The sequence below is a fragment of the Triticum dicoccoides genome, chromosome 6B, assembly GCF_002162155.2.
Source record: "Triticum dicoccoides isolate Atlit2015 ecotype Zavitan chromosome 6B, WEW_v2.0, whole genome shotgun sequence".
Lineage (NCBI taxonomy): Eukaryota > Viridiplantae > Streptophyta > Magnoliopsida > Poales > Poaceae > Triticum > Triticum dicoccoides.
The window spans coordinates 88,184,842-88,201,888 of NC_041391.1; the positions used below are offsets into that span (position 1 = coordinate 88,184,842).

The following is a 17,047-nucleotide window of genomic DNA, read 5'->3' on the forward strand; positions in this document are numbered from 1 at the left end:
CATACTAATAAATCCTAGCAACATAAGTGATTGGGACTAGCCTGAAAAATGAAATGAACTCAACCTACTACTTTTCCCTGGTACAAATGCATTTGCTACTCGCCCGCAATAGGACTCTCCTAAAAGTGATAAAAAGAACGATTACCTAGTAAATTAAAACAATTTTGTTATTATCAATTTGTGCTACCTGCGAGCAGTACAGTAACACAATTGTCTGTCCAAACAGAAAGGGTGCGCTTCAGATCGGTAACTGTTTATTGGTTTTTTACTAGCAGTTTGACACAGATGTATGCTAAACAAAGACGAACAACCGTCACTGCACGCATTCAGCTTTCTTTTTGCATCAAGCACAAGCTGCAGCTTCATAAGGGATTTGTTGTCTATAAATCTACAGTAGGTAAAATGGTACTTTTTGGCAGCTTATTACAACCTTCTGAATGTTGTTCTACTGAAATAATTCATGTAGAGGTTGCTTCTAGTTACAGGGTGAACCCTGACACGTCGTGAGCAACAAACAACAAATTAGAATGAAGTGGCATTTCCAATTTGGTGGTGTGCAGATTCCAACGGAAACATATCAGGAGATGCAGCCAAGATCACCCCGCAAGAACCAACAACTCAATTGCATTAAGATCCATTTCTCGCAAGAATCAACAATCCATTGCATTCCACTAACTACACAGACTGATCACCGATGGAACGACAACGCACGCACTCAGATAGGAAACCATATAGCACAGGAATACAGGCACCATTTTTTGCAGAGACTGAACGGAGATCAGCCGCCGAAGCCGTGGAGGGTGCGGCCCTGGCGCTTGAGTGTGTAGACGACGTCCATGGCGGTGACGGTCTTGCGGCGGGCGTGCTAGGTGTATGTGCCAGCGTCCTGGATGACGATCTCGAGGAAGATCTTGAGCACGCCGGTGTTAGAAGGTAGAGAGAAGGATTGGTGGAATAGTTCGTTTATTGTTTGAGCCTCGTGGGCATATATATAAGAGTACATGATCATCTTGGAGTACAAGTCAAGGTAGGAACGAATCCTACGCTATCCTATGTTTCTAAATAAACATTATACTCAACATCCCCCGCAGTCACAACCGGAGCGACGCAAACGGTGAGATTGGAAAGAATTCGAAGGCAAGTCGACAGACACCCCCCACAGTCGTAACGGTCGATGCATCGCAAAAGTTGTGGCTGGAGTGGAAACCGACGAGGTTGCTTAAGCAAGGCGGTAGCCCTTGTGCCATTTGTCGAAGTAGCCGAGAGTGTAGGGTGGTGTAGCTGTGGTCGAGGTAGCCATGCGAAGAATGCCGTGGTTGATGTCGAGTCGGGGTAGCCGGTGTCGAGGAAGTCGTCGTGGAGCCGTGGGCGCAAGGAGGTGCCGAGTTAGTCATGGGCGCAGTGGTGTCAAAGTAGTGGTGCGTCGGGAAGAAGACGGTGTTGACGACACGTCGCGTCGGGTGTGCCCAACCCGAGGACACGTCATAGACGAAGGCACACGTCAGTGTTGCCAGCACCGAGCATGCATAGGCGGACGAAGACGAAGTTGGCGAAACGCCGCATCGGGCTTGCCAGGCCCAGGGACACGTCATGGAAGAAGGCACACATCGGTGTTGCCAGCACCGGGCATGGGTAGACAAGGGACCAGCACGAGCCGTATGCCATGTTGGAGAAGTCGGAGGGGCCAGAAGAGAAGAACTCGACGACGTTTGCGGCGTCCATCGGCGCGGGGGCGATGTCACCAACGGTGGTCGGAGTAGACGAAGTGGTCGGGATAGATGATGGCGACGCTGGCGACAAGCTGGTGCTTGGATGAAGACGAAGGGGGTGGACAGGCGGCGGCGACGGCTGAAGAAGAGCGGCGGCGGCTAGGTTAGTAGCGCGACGGCGGTGCTCGAAGTAGGCGAGGAACCCAACAGTGTCAGGAAGACCGGCGCGGATGATGGCATTCCCGTGCCAAGGGAGGCGGCGCGACGCACACCACGGGTAGTCGACGCGCAGGGACGGCGGTGGACCGCAGGCCGCCGCGCTACAGTCCGAAGGGGTGACACGGCGGCAGCAGGCTGGTCGGGGCGACGACGGGAAGACCTCGAGGCGGCGGTGAGGACCGCGGGCCATGGTGCTACAGCCCGAAGAGGCGGCGTAGCGGCGGAGCGCGTTCGCTGCAACCGTGGGGACGGCCTCGGGGCGGCGGCTGGGACCACGGATCGCGGTACTATGGTCCGAAGGGGCGGCACAGCGGCGATGCGTGAGTCGATGCAACTGCGAGGAGAACCACGGGGCGACGGCGCGTCAGCCCAATGGGGCGACACAGTGGTAGCCCGTTGCTCGATCAGTGGAGGGGCGCGTTGAACTCGGGGACAATCTTCACGGGACCTGCGGAGTCGCGCACCACCGATGTGTCAGGTCGGTCGCGTGGCGTAGATGGGACGGATCGCGGCGGCGAGCAGGTGATCAAGCCGATCGCGTGCGAGGTTGTGGACGCCGCTCAGTGGAGGCGGAGTGGCGGTGGAGTCCGAGATGAAGCCGGCGACGAACGTAGCAGCGGCGCCCGAGCAGAGGCAGTCGACGAGCCTGACGCAGCCGGGGACGAGGCCGGCGAGGCAGTCTGCAGGGCCGCCATGCAGACACGGCGGAGTCGGGTGGCGTGGATCGATGGGTGGGCCGATGCGTGAACGACGGCTATGATGGGCCGCCGCATGGCGCGAGGCCGTCGGGTTGGGGCGATGCAGGTGTCCCGATCGGAGAGGGCGGTGATGGCCGGCGTAGATCGACGAGCAGGCCGGCACGGACGACGACCGTAAGGGGCCGCCTGTTGCACGACACCGCCAGGTCGGTGAAGAAGCCTGTCGATCGCGCCGGTGTCGAAGTAGAGGCGCACAGGGGTTGAAGGCGGCGGTGGGCGACGCAAACAGATCAAGTATAGATCGAAAAACCAAAAAAAAAACGCCGATCAAAACGACCAATGAGAGAGTTAAAAAAACCTGGAGCAAGGGCTCGGGAAAAGACTCTCTAGGGCAGCCGGTCAACACGAGCGGCGTACGAACCCTAGGTACGGGCGGCACAGCCCCCGGCGGCGATCATGGAGGCCGACCACCCCAGGGGCGGCGCGCAAGGCAGATGCAGCGTACGGCGGTTAGGATTGGATCGGCTAGGCTGATACCATGTTAGAAGGGAGAGAGAAGGATTGGTGGAATAGTTCGTTTATTGCTTGAGCCTCGTGGGCATATATATAGGAGCACATAGTCATCTTAGAGTACAAGTCAAGCTAGGAACAAATCCTACTCTATCCTATGTTTTTGAATAAATATTATACTCAACACGCGGGTCTCCTCGTAGATGAGCCCCGGGATGCGCTTCACGCCGCCTCTCCTCGCTAGACGGCGGATCGCCGGCTTGGTGATGCCTTGGATGTTGTCCCGGAGCACCTTCGGGTGACGCTTGGCGCCACCCTTGCCCAGCCCCTTCCCGCCATTGCCACGGCCGGACATGGTTGGCGGCTGCCTTCCTTGGAGCTGCGAGCGAGCAGATGGGGATCGAAAATGGAGGGGAGTAGTGGCGGTGGTGGCTGCAGCGGTTGGAAGAAGGGGAATTTAACGAGCGAGGAGGGTCAGCGCACCGTTGGATCCGGATAGAATGGACGGTGTAGATCTCGATCCAGGGAGAGATGGCGCGGATCGCTGAAGTGGCTCCCGTGTGGTGGGCGGCAGGTCAAAAATTCTGAATTTTGCCGGTTCCAATCATTGGTCCTCTGTTTCTTGCAACAAATTTGTTGAGATCTCTGAATTCGTTTGTTCGTTCATCACCTACGATAATACAAGAAGAGCATCTGCAACCATAAATCCATAATGTCCTAATTTGACCATCCGTATATCTGCAGACGCGACGTACAGAGCTGGTGACCCCTCGTTTATCTGCCATTTCAACCACCCCTCGTTTGCGCTTAAGGAGTGTCAAAACAAGGCCAGAATTAGGAAAGGCATCATCCGGGATGTGCTGATAATGACACACATCACATCTCAGAAGCCCACGCGAGCGTCACACCGTCATCTAGCCTCGCAAACAATATTTGGAAGCTAACTCTAGGGGCACCCATCGCGACCCCCTCCAAGGAGCGAATGGCGACGTGACACCGCTGCCGCTTGTCTTGACATAGAACCAGTGGCGTAACCAAGGGGTGTGCCAGGTGTGCCATGGCACACCCAGATTTTTGGAAGATGTTTTTTCACCATGTCAAATTAGCTTATTTTTAAGGCCCATATAAGTTAATTGAAATAGACTTTAAATTTTTTACAAGTATGCACACCCTCCATTTTGTTTCTAGGTCCGCCACTGCATAGAACCTAGGGTTTCTCCCATTGCTGAAAGAGATCGAGGAGCCACGAAGAGGGACCACAATGATGCCTTCACGGAGGTAATGACGCTCACGGCCATCCAAACAAATCGAGCACCAGACACTAGATCCGGAGACCACCGACGCCCATGATCTAGGTCTAGCAGATCAGACGTGCCACCAACGCTACATCTTCCAGACTCGTCGGGCATCGAGGTCCCTATCAAGGTTTCCAAGAGAATGACTCATCGATCAGAACCAACCGGAGAAGAACTAGACTCCACCACGTCCATTAGTCTGTCTTTGCATGGAAATAATCATTTAGAGCATATACAAGCCCAATGAGCAAATCTTGTCCCCTCGCGGATGCGCGCGGGCAGTGATCGGACGTGTCCGTTTTGACTACTCATATTCTCTCTCAAACAACCACACACCTCAAATATTCCTCCTCATGTCAAGGCATTTCAACGAGCACATTGCGTGCGACCTCGGGAGAGAACGTAACAACGATGGTGGTGACGAGCTCCAGTGCTGATCTATACGGGCGCGACCACCTCGACCAGCACACGCGGTGGCGCTCGGCAGCTAGCTTGTGGTCAACCCACGCGGTGGCGCTCGACAACCAGCTCGTGGCCATCACAAGGTTGTGCACGCAGCGGCAGTGGCCAATACGCGGCTAGCTAGCTCATGGCCGCATACACGGCAGTACCTTCTTCCCCGTCGTTGTGGCCGACAGATGCGGTCGGGTGTGCATCAGGGAAGAGATGGGAGAGATACGGGGGATTGGGTGGCTGCATGTGGGGTCGAGTGGAGGTGCCCGAGCGTGACCGAGCAGCCTTATGCCCCCAGATTTAAGACGGGTTTAAGGTACACCAATCATCAGTTCGGGCGTTTAGAGAGGAAGTGGGGCTCTTAGTGTTTATCCCGTGACATGAACTACTTTTTTGTGAACTAAGAGCATCTCCAATATATGATGCAAATTTGAAGATGTAAAATTAAATGTTATACAATTTACATCACAAAAAATACATTTTACATCCTCAAAAAGAGGCAACTCCAATAGATAATGTATATTGACTAGAAGAACGCCCGTGCGTTGCAACGGGGTCACATTAACTTTAAGAGTTCAATATTACGACATTGGCGACCTTTTTTACCATCAAATTCTCACACACACACTCTCTGTAACGCCCTCGATGCGGCTATAGCTCCCACGTGTCGAGGCACGACTTAGAGGCATAACCGCATTGAAAGCAATGTCGCAAGTCAGGCAATCATTACAACATCCCATGTAATATATAATAAAAGGGGGAGATAACATAGTTGGCTTACACTCGCCACGTCACATCAGAGTACATAAATAACATCCATCAAACAAACACTCATGGCCCGACTACGGCGCCAAAATAGAAAAGAACCCAACATGCGACAAGGTCCTGAATCGATAACCCCAACTAGGCACCACTACTGATCATCCGGAAAAGATACGTAGTATCGCTGAGAGTCCTCGTCAAACTCCCACTTGAGCTCGTAATCGTCAACTGGAGCAGAAACACCTGGACCTGCATCTGGAGTTGTAGTATCTGTGAGCCACAGGGACTCAGCAATCTCACACCCACGCGATCAAAACTATTTAAGCTCATAGGAATGGATAAGGCAAATATATGTGGAGCTGCAGCAAGCGACTAGCATACGTGGTGGCTAACTTATACGCAAAAGGGAGCGAGAAGAGAAGGCGAAGCACGAGCGAGAAGCTAAAGGAACATCCTGCGCAAGCATAACTCCAACACCGTGTCCACTTCCCGAACTACGCCGAGAAGGGGCCATCACGGTAACACACACGGATGATTCATTTTAATTAAGTTTAGTTCAAGTCATCTACAACCGGACATTAACAAATTCCCATCCGCCCATAACCGCGGGCACGGCTTTCGAAAGATCAATCCCTGCAGGGGGGTCCCAACTTAGCCCATAACAAGCTCTCACGGTCAACGAAGGAATAGACCTCCACCCAAGACACACCGATCAGACTCGGTATCTCGGTACAACAAGATGATTCGACAGGTTAAAACAAGTCCAGCAACACCGCCCGAATGTGCCGACAAATCCCGATAGGAGCTGCACATATCTCTTTCTCAGGGCACGCTCGGATAGGTCAAGCTACAAGTAAAACCAACCCTCGAGTTTCCCCGAGGTGGCCCCGCAGGCTGCCTGGTTCGGACCAACACTCAGAGGAGCACTGGCCTGGGGGGGGGGGGTTAAAATAAGATGACCCTCGGGCTCCGGAAACCCAAGGGAAAAAGAGGCTAGGTGGCAAATGGTAAAACCAATGTTGGGCATTGCTGGAAAAGCTTTAATCAAGGCGAACTATCAAGGGGTTCCCATTATAGCCCAACCGCGTAAGGGACGCACAATCCGGGAACATAACACCGATATGACGGAAACTAGGGCGGCAAGAGTGGAACAAAACACTAGGCGAGAGGCCGAGCCTTCCACCCTTTACCAAGTATATAGATGCATTAAGATAACATAGCAATATAATGATATCCCAACAAGTAAATAAATGTTCCAACAAGGAACAGCTCCAATCTTCACCTGCAGCTAACAACGCTATAAGAAGGGCTGAGCAAAGCGGTAACATAGCCAATCAACGGTTTGCTAGGACAATGGTGGGTTAGAGGTTCAACATGGCAATTGCGAGGCTGACAAGCAAAAGGTAGGCATCATAGCAGTGGCAAAGCAAAAGAGCGAGCAAACTAGCATAGCAAAGATAGTAGTGATTTCGAGGGTATGATCATCTTGCCTGCACAGTTGTCAGAGTTGACTGGATCCTCACGAGCGAACTCAACGGGCTCCTCGGTAGCGAACTCGTCTCCCGGCTCTACCCAACAAGGCAAACAAGCAACAAGGATACAATCAACCACAGGCAAGTCCAAGCAATATGATGAAATGACGATATGCTATGCGGGATGCGATGCGGGATGCAAAAATGCAAGATATGACAGGAAATGCATGAACCTGGCATCAACTTGGAAAACCAAGTGTGCCACTGGATAGAGGGGATGAAATCGCTTGAAAACGATATAAAGATCATAGGAATCGGAGCTACGGTTTGGAAATGGCAAGCGTTTTAAGATATGACACCGGTATGCGATTTGCAGCAAGTAGGCATCTAAATGCAACGAAAAGAACATGCTACAGCCACCAAACATGAAAAAAAAATACATGGCAGTGATGTACACAAGATGGTTGACAAAACACTAGCACTGAGCCATAGGCAAATTCATCCATTAAGAGGTTCAAACAAGCATGGCTAAAACGCAAATGCAAAACAGATTTCAGACTTAGTGAAATTAACACTAGTCTGAAATTTCAGATCACAATGCTCTCTTCGGAGCAGCAAAACAACATGATAGAAAACCTGAACATGACAAGTAAGAACATGGCATGGAGCTACTCAACAAGCTTAATAAAACACCCAAAGTGACCTGGGGCCAAAAGGGTTCACAAAATACTCTACCGAGCTCACGAACATAGCTCGAGCACAATCAGTTTTCAGACTTAGTGAAAACTGAGACACGCTGAAATATAACTCACGAAGGCATGTAAACGAGCTCGATGCACTCACTACGGTGCAAGTCATGGCAAGGAAAGCATATAACCAGCAAGAAGGCACAAAGTGCTAGCTACACATGGCAAGAACGAAGGCATAGCATGCATGGAACACTAACGTTAGCATCGGCAAAATCGCAAACAAGTTGACGATCTGCCCAGATTAACAACGAAGCAAAAGTTGAGCTCGATTAAGTCAACCTAGAGCACTCCACATATGCAAACAAAGACATGGATGGATAGAGCATAACATAAATATCAAAACTCCCTTACTGATCATCCTCAAAAGAGGCACGGATCACTAGGAAACAAGCTGGACATATAGCATCATGAACTAAAATATCCCAGACTTAGTGAAAATCACTAAGTCCCTGAAATCTGCATTCTCAGGTACCTCTCTTCGCAAGCTTGCACAAGACAACACACATATCCTAAAAATGCATGGGTGACACCTCTGGAAATAAGATAAAATGGTTAACAATTCATCCCAAAGGGGCACAGGCATATCATGCACGAATTAAACATAGCAAAAATGACAAAAGTGCATGATGAACTAACGGATCTGCAATTTAACTCACGAAGCTTCCTTCTAACAGCATTTTGGGGATCAAGATGACCTCAAATGCAAATAATGCAATGGAATGAAATGATGTACATGTCGAGGCGAAGATTTTGATATATCATACGCCCAAAACGGAGCTACGGTTGCAAAGTTACGGGACCTCGAACAGAGCAACTTGGATCAAAATTTCCAGGACTTAGCAAAAAAAATCGGGGGTTAGGGTTTACTGTTCACGCGACCGGATCCAGATCGGGATCGCGGCGCGGAAGCCGAGGCGGCGCCGGCGGCGGAGCTCGAGCTCGCCGGAGCTGCGGGGTGCGCCGGCGGTGGAGGAGGTCGCCGGGGGGCGGCGCCTGCGAGGAGGCAGCGGAGGGGCGCGGCGAGGAGGCGCGGTGCGGCGGCGGGGTCGGCCGGCAGTGGCTCGCGCGCCGGCGAGGTGCGGCGGCCGGAGAGGCGGCCCGCGGCGGCGCTGGTCGCCGGGGCCGAAGGCGACGGCGGCGAGAGGAGGCGGGCGGCGGGGCGAGCCGGCTGGGCCTCGGGGGCCAGCCTCGGGCCTCCCGGGCCTGGCGCCGACGATGTGGGCGCGATGGGGTGGGGCCACGTGGCGGAGGCGGGCGGCGGCGGACGCTGTCCGGCGCTGGGGCGGACGTGTCCGTCGGCGGCGGAGGATGTTTTTTTTTGAACTAGGGTTTCGGGGGAGAAGACGAATCCGAAAATTGGAGGGGCTATTTATAGGCATAAGTGGAGTTAGGAGAGTCCAAATGAGGTGCGGTTTTCGCCCACACGATCGTGATCGAACGCTCTAGGACATGGAGCAGAGTTTGGTGGGTTTTGGGCCAAATTTGGAGGGTGTTGGGCTGCAACACACACGAGGCCTTTTCGGTCCCTCGGTTAACCATTGGAGTATCAAACGAAGTCCAAATGACCCGAAACTTGACAGGCGGTCTACCGGTAGTAAACCAAGGCCGCTTGGCAAGTCTCGGTCCAATCTGGAAATGTTTAAACCCCACACACGAAAGAAGACTAGAAATGACCACCGGAGGAGAACGAAGCGCCGGAATGCAAAACGGACAACGGGAAAAATGCTCGAATGCATGAGATGAACATGTATGCAAATGCAATGCATGAGATGACATGGTATGAGATGCATGAAAACGAAAACAACACACGGAGACAAGGACCCGAACCCGAGAAATAAATATAACTTAGCGCCGGAGACGGCAAGAGTTGGATACAAATATGGAAAGTTACATCTGGGGCGTTACAACACTCCACCACTACGAAAAGATCTCGTCCCGAGATCTAGGACTGAAAGAACTCCGGGTACTCAGAACGGAGGTGATCCTCGCGTTCCCAGGTAGCTTCACGGTCGGAATGGTGAGACCACTTAACTTTGAGAAATTTGATTGACTTGTTGCGAGTCTTGCGTTCAGTCTCTTCAAGAATAGCAACTAGGTGCTCACGATAAGAGAGATCTTCTTGGAGCTCAATGTCCTCGAAGTTGACGGTGCGGTCAGGAGTCTTGAAGCACTTTCGAAGCTGAGAGACATGGAACACATCATGAACATTTGCAAAGTTTGAAGGAAGCTCGAGTTGATAGGCGAGGTCGCCTCTCTTGCTGACAATTTTGAAAGGTCCCACATATCTAGGGGCAAGCTTCCCTTTGATACCGAAGCGACGAGTACCTTTCATAGGAGAGACGCGGAGGTAAACATGATCTCCGATCTCAAAAACCAGATCACGGTGCTTACTATCATAGTAGCTCTTCTGGCGGGACTGGGCTGCTTTGAGGTTATCACGAATGACTTTGCACATTTCTTCTGTCTCTGTGATTAGGTCATTGCCCAGCAGCTGACGTTCACCGGTTTCAGACCAGTTGAGAGGGGTACGGCACTTCCTGCCATATAGAATTTCAAAGGGGGCCTTGCCCGAACTTGCTTGAAAGCTGTTGTTGTATGAGAATTCAGCATAAGGAAGACAGTCCTCCCACTTCATGCCGAAGGAGATCACACAAGCCCTGAGCATATCTTCAAGAATTTGGTTGACACGCTCGACTTGACCGCTTGTTTGAGGATGGAAAGCTGTGCTGAAGCGGATGTTGGTGCCCATGGCCTTCTGAAAAGAATCCCAAAACTTGGAGGTAAAGATGCTGCCACGGTCTGAAGATATCACTTGAGGAATACCGTGCAGAGAGACAATGCGAGAGGTATAGAGTTCCGCCAATTGAGCTGCAGTGATCGACTCTTTGATAGGCAGAAAATGAGCCACTTTGGTGAGCTTGTCGATGACAACGAAGATAGCATCATTGCCACGCTTGGACTTTGGAAACCCAGTCACGAAGTCCATTTCAATGTGGTCAAACTTCCATTCTGGAATGGCAAGAGGTTGGAGGAGACCTGCTGGCCTTTGGTGTTCTGCCTTCACTCTTCTGCAGACATCACATTCGTTCACGAATTGAGCGATCTCGCGCTTCATTCGAGTCCACCAATAAGCTTGCTTGAGGTCCTGATACATCTTCGTACTACCAGGGTGGATGGAGAGGAGAGAGTTGTGAGCCTCGTTCATGATCACCTTACGGAGTTCACCTTTGGGCACAACAATTCGATCCTCGAAGAAGAGAGTGTCCTTGTCATCAAGTCGGTAGCACTTGTACTTGGACTGACTCTTTGCAATACCAATCTTCACCTTCTTCACCATAGCATCAAGAAGTTGGGCTTGGCGAATCTGGTCTTCTAAGGTAGGAGAGACTTGAAGGTTGGCGAGGAAACCTTGAGGAACAACTTGCAGATTAAGCTTGCGGAAAGCTTCACAAAGCTCGGGTTGATAAGGCTTGAGAATCAGACTGTTGCAATATGCTTTTCTGCTCAAAGCGTCAGCAATCACATTAGCCTTGCCTGGAGTATACTCGATACTCGGATTGTACTCTTGAATCATTTCGACCCATCGAGTCTGCCTGAGGTTGAGATTAGGCTGAGTGAAGATGTACTTGAGACTCTTGTGATCAGTGAAAATATCCACTTTCCTTCCCAAAAGAAGATGTCTCCAAGTCAACAAAGCATGCACAACTGCCGCCAACTCGAGATCATGAGTGGGGTAGTTCTTCTCATTAGGTTTCAACTGGCGAGAGGTATAATCGACAACTTTCTTCTCTTGCATCAGTACAGCACCGAGACCTTGGAGAGAGGCATCACAAAAGACCTCGTACGGCTTGGTTTCATCAGGCGGAGTCAGAACTGGAGCAGAGATCAATTTCTCTTTCAAAGTGTTGAAAGCAATATCACACTCCGGAGACCAAACGTACTTGACATGCTTCTGAAGAAGATTTGAGAGAGGCTTGGCGATCTTAGAAAAGTTTTCAACGAATCTTCTGCAATAGCTTGCGAGACCGAGGAAACTCCGGAGTTGCTTCACGTTCTGAGGAGGTTCCCAATTCACAATTGCAGACACCTTCTCAGGATTCACGGAAATGCCCTTGGCAGAGATGATATGACCAAGATAAAGAACCTCATCGAGCCAAAATTCACACTTGGAGAGCTTGGCGTAGAACTGATGTTCTCTGAGCTTGTCAAGTACCAAACGCAAGTGCTTGGCATGATCTTTCTTGTTCTTCGAGAAAACCAGAATGTCGTCGAGATAGACCAAAACGAATTCATTGGTGTAGGGGTTGAAGATGAAGTTCATCATGCGAGAGAATGTCGGAGGAGCGTTGGCGAGGCCAAAAGACATGACGGTGTATTCATATGAACCAAAGCTTGTTCTGAACGTCGTCTTGGGAATATCTTGCTCACGAATACGAATCTGATGATAACCCATACGAAGATCAAGCTTGGAGAATACTTGAGCACCCTTGAGTTGTTCGAACAGCTCATTGATGTTGGGAAGTGGGTATTTGTTCTTGATGGTCTTCTTGTTTACTGGACGGTAATCAACACAAAGTCGACTCGATCCATCCTTCTTCTTCACAAAAAAAACACCACAACCCCACGGAGAAGTACTAGGCCGAATGAGACCCAATCTTTCTTGCTCATCGAGTTGTTTCTTCAACTCCTTCAACTCTTCGGGGCCGAGCTTGTAAGGACGTTTGCACACAGGTTCCGTACCGGGCTCCAGTTCAATAACAAATTCAACTGGCCGGTGCGGAGGCATTCCTGGAAGTTCTTCTGGAAAAACGTCTTGATACTCACAAACAACCGGAATCTGCGAAATAGCATCCAATTCACCCTTCTCATTGAGAGAAAACAACCGGATGGAATTATCCCGAGCGGCAAAGCCAATGACATCCTCAGACGAATGAGTCAGTTGAATCTGCCTGGCTGCACAATCAAGCTGAGCTTTATGCTTAGAGAGCCAGTCCATCCCGAGAATAAGATCGATATCTGAGTTACCAAGAACCATAGGAGAAGCAAGAAACTTGAAATCGCCCATCGTGATAGCGACATCTGGCACCTCCAGACTTGCGCTCAAACGTTTGCCAGGAGAAATGATATCCATATGTTTACCCAAATGAGAAGAAACGAACTCATGCTTGGTAAAAAAATGGCTTTGACATGAAACAATGCGATGCACCCGTGTCAAAAAGAATTTTTGCAGGAATATCATTAATAGGAAGGTTACCCATAATGACATCTGAAGAATCCTCAGCCTGAGCTGCATTCAGCATATTGACCTTGGCGTGCTTGGGATTGTGCTTGACCACAGCTGTACTTGCCAATCTGACAGGAGGAGGAGGAGGAAGACGCCTCTGGTTGGTACACTTGTTGGCATAGTGACCCTTCTGTTGGCACTTGTTGCACGTGACCTCTGAAAGCGGACGGTGATACGAAGCACTCGATCTTGGCGCTTGAGACGAAGACTTATTCTGAAAGCCTGGGTTGGGTGGGTGGGAGAAACCACTGCCACCTTTGCTCTTCTGCTGATACGGCTGACGGAACGGAGGATGAGGAAGCCAATACTTCTGCTGCTTGACCACTTGAGTAGAGGAAGACGGAGTAACATCTCTGGCATGCTTCCTGGAAGCATCACACCTCATCTGAGCGGCCTCTTGCTTCAGTGCCATGTTGTAGAACTCATCGTATCTCAACGGCTCAAAGAGGACAAGAGCGAGCTGAATTTCCTCACGAAGACCACCCCTGAACTGATAGATCATGCTCTTCTCATCAGGAACATCCTGCTTGGCAAAACGGGCGAGCTTCTGGAACAACTTGTTGTAGTCATAGACAGACAAAGAGCCTTGCTTCAGATTGCGGAATTCCTGACGCTTACTCTCAACCACACTTTGAGGGATGTGATGAGCGCGGAAATCTTGACGAAAATCATCCCAAGTGATCAGACGTCCACCTCTGGAATCCTTGTACTGCTGGAACCACTCTGCAGCCTGATCTTTGAGCTGGAAAGAAGCGAACTTGACGAAATCTTCAGGCCTGACGTTGCTGCATTCGAAATGCTTGCCCAGATCCACTAGCCAATCGTCAGCATCGGTAGCCTCAACACAACCGCTGAACGTCTTTGGGCCATTTGCGAGGAACTGGTTCAGAGTAGCAAAGTGGTGCTGATTATGGCCTTGATTCCCTTGACTGCCTTGATTGCGCTCTTGGAGGATTTGCATGATCAACTGTGTATTTGCATTAGTAGCGGCCATCACAGCTTGCCATGCTTCCGGAGGAGGCGGAGGTGGAGGCGGATCATGATTCGGAGTCGTGCGCGTTGGAGGAGCCATCCTGAAGAGGTTGACCACCATTAGCACATAGATAGACAACAATATAGAAGCTGAATCCAACGAAATGAAAATTGCAACATATAGTCTTCACATCCGAACAAAATGAACGAATGCATTCCTCTTCAAATGATCACATATCCATAAATTGAGAAGCCACGAAGAATTAAGGAAGAGAAATAATTCAACAAGGTACGGATCAAGAACGAATAATCGGTAAGAAATCCCAATGTCAAACCAATATCCGTGGAAGAAGAACTAGAGCTACTAGAATTCCCACCTATGAAACTCCCGAACCTTTCCGGTTATGCAATCAGGTGTTGGGGATACAGGGGAAGCACAATATCTCACCCAAACTAGCAAATCCTACATCCAGCTGTATCCATCCTTCAACACATAACCAAGAAAACTTCGGAAACCATCTACCTCAACCTTCGAAAAGCATCCGTTATACAAGTTATGGCGATACTCCCGAACTCCCGCCCCAGTACTGGGTGGCGTCGAGGTTATCTCACCAACGAACTGCATAAAAGAGATTTTCGATGTCGGCGAACATATCTCAAGTATACCAGAATTGCAACGATAAAATTGTGACGACAACACCTCGGAGCTCAACTCCCCGGGACACTGCCACAACCCCTAAAGACAGGAGGCACCAAGAACAATGTTCTCGTCACAAAACCATCGGAACAAAACCAAGATACTCGCGTGATCCTAAAATTTTTTTTAGTGAAATTTGAGAAGAGAAGAGTCAAAACTCTACGCCAGGATGCCTTACCAGAGCGATGAGGAGACTGGGAAGTAAAAAGAATTCCTAACTCTCCGATATATAATTCCTAAATGACTCAAAACATTTTTTCTAGACACAACTCGGCTGCTAAAAACGATCAAGCAATGAGGCTCCTAAGGTCGGGGAAGGCTCTGATTACCAACTTGTAACGCCCTCGATGCGGCTATAGCTCCCACGTGTCGAGGCACGACTTAGAGGCATAACCGCATTGAAAGCAATGTCGCAAGTCAGGCAATCATTACAACATCCCATGTAATATATAATAAAAGGGGGAGATAACATAGTTGGCTTACACTCGCCACGTCACATCAGAGTACATAAATAACATCCATCAAACAAACACTCATGGCCCGACTACGGCGCCAAAATAGAAAAGAACCCAACATGCGACAAGGTCCTGAATCGATAACCCCAACTAGGCACCACTACTGATCATCCGGAAAAGATACGTAGTATCGCTGAGAGTCCTCGTCAAACTCCCACTTGAGCTCGTAATCGTCAACTGGAGCAGAAACACCTGGACCTGCATCTGGAGTTGTAGTATCTGTGAGCCACAGGGACTCAACAATCTCACACCCACGCGATCAAAACTATTTAAGCTCATAGGAATGGATAAGGCAAATATATGTGGAGCTGCAGCAAGCGACTAGCATATGTGGTGGCTAACTTATACGCAAAAGGGAGCGAGAAGAGAAGGCGAAGCACGAGCGAGAAGCTAAAGGAACATCCTGTGCAAGCATAACTCCAACACCGTGTCCACTTCCCGGACTCCGCCGAGAAGGGGCCATCACGGTAACACACACGGTTGATTCATTTTAATTAAGTTTAGTTCAAGTCATCTACAACCGGACATTAACAAATTCCCATCCGCCCATAACCGCGGGCACGGCTTTCGAAAGATCAATCCCTGCAGGGGGGTCCCAACTTAGCCCATAACAAGCTCTCACGGTCAACGAAGGAATAGACCTCCACCCAAGACACACCGATCAGACTCGGTATCTTGGTACAACAAGATGATTCGACAGGTTAAAACAAGTCCAGCAACACCGCCCGAATGTGCCGACAAATCCCGATAGGAGCTGCACATATCTCTTTCTCAGGGCACGCTCGGATAGGTCAAGCTACGAGTAAAACCAAACCTCAAGTTTCCCCGAGGTGGCCCCGCAGGCTGCCTGGTTCGGACCAACACTCAGAGGAGCACTGGCCCGGGGGGGGGGGGTTAAAATAAGATGACCCTCGGGCTCCGGAAACCCAAGGGAAAAAGAGGCTAGGTGGCAAATGGTAAAACCAATGTTGGGCATTGCTGGAAAAGCTTTAATCAAGGCGAACTATCAAGGGGTTCCCATTATAGCCCAACCGCGTAAGGGACGCACAATCCGGGAACATAACACCGATATGACGGAAACTAGGGCGGCAAGAGTGGAACAAAACACTAGGCGAGAGGCCGAGCCATCCACCCTTTACCAAGTATATAGATGCATTAAGATAACATAGCAATATAATGATATCCCAACAAGTAAATAAATGTTCCAACAAGGAACGGCTCCAATCTTCACCTGCAGCTAACAACGCTATAAGAAGGGCTGAGCAAAGCGGTAACATAGCCAATCAACGGTTTGCTAGGACAATGGTGGGTTAGAGGTTCAACATGGCAATTGGGAGGCTGACAAGCAAAAGGTAGGCATCGTAGCAGTGGCAAAGCAAAAGAGCGAGCAAACTAGCATAGCAAAGGTAGTAGTGATTTCGAGGGTATGATCATCTTGCCTGCACAGTTGTTAGAGTTGACTGGATCCTCACGAGCGAACTCAACGGGCTCCTCGGTAGCGAACTCGTCTCCCAGCTCTACCCAACAAGGCAAACAAGCAACAAGGATACAATCAACCACAGGCAAGTCCAAGCAATATGATGAAATGACGATATGCTATGCGGGATGCGATGCGGGATGCAAAAATGCAAGATATGACAGGAAATGCATGAACCTGGCATCAACTTGGAAAACCAAGTGTGCCACTGGATAGAGGGGATGAAATCGCTTGA

General features: G+C 50.1%; 1 pseudogene; it reads right to left on the reverse strand.

Annotated features, from left to right (window-relative positions):
- Window positions 1–778: 778 nt before the first annotated feature.
- LOC119322513 lies at window positions 779–3,550 on the reverse strand (annotated as a pseudogene).
- Window positions 3,551–17,047: the final 13,497 nt, after the last annotated feature.